The following is a 902-nucleotide window of genomic DNA, read 5'->3' on the forward strand; positions in this document are numbered from 1 at the left end:
TCGCTGTGGGAGAGACACAGAAACAACATGGATTCTGGCCGCGGCGAAGACCCGGGGTGACTAAGGAGTGTGATCCGGAAATGGAGTTAGTTCGAAAAAGTTGTCTCGACCCTCGGTCCAATAACACCGATAAGAGAAGCTGTAAACATCACATTGTTGCTGCTCAATATCACCCCCCCCCCCATCCTATAACCCACTAGGCCTATTTATGTGTAGCATTGTTCAATACCAGAAGTACCAGACTAGGCCAATAGTATGGTATTATTGAAGATGTTAGGCATATTGGAATCTTATTTAACAATATTATCTTAAGATTCAATTTTTTTTGGTGTGTATTTGTTTCTAAACGGGAAAAGGAGGCTTTGGACGAGAGAGGGTTAATGCTCGTTTCCAGGAACCGGACGACACGTGCGTGACATATGGCATTGGTTCCGGGCCAGAATGAGAAATGTTTTTTAATTTGAGCCGGATTACTTGTTTGGTCACTGCTATCCCCGACGGTTTCTTCGTAATATGAAGGTGAACTTTTCACTCTGTGAAGGAGATAAACTTCGTGACCAGAGATTCTCTGCACTGTGTTTATAAACGCGGAAAGTACAAGAGAACTGGAAAGTGTGGAGAGTGGATCAGTAGTTTGGAATGGGACCAGGCGAGCTACCGCCCTAACGAAAAAATTGATTGCAGTCAGTGCAGTATAACTGTAGTTAAAGTGAAGTCTAACTGCTGTATGTTGCAAATACTGCGTACAAAATAACACTGTTTTTATTACTTTTTCAATAGAGTAATTTTACTGCATCCAAAAATACCACAGTTGACTGATGTTACTGCACTTTTACTGCAGTTTCAAAACTAATATTTTTTTTAGTAAGGGCAGCGCTGTGTATTTACATCCACACGAGGGC

Source organism: Salvelinus namaycush, unplaced genomic scaffold (genome assembly GCF_016432855.1).
Source record: "Salvelinus namaycush isolate Seneca unplaced genomic scaffold, SaNama_1.0 Scaffold62, whole genome shotgun sequence".
Taxonomy (NCBI): Eukaryota; Metazoa; Chordata; class Actinopteri; order Salmoniformes; family Salmonidae; genus Salvelinus; species Salvelinus namaycush.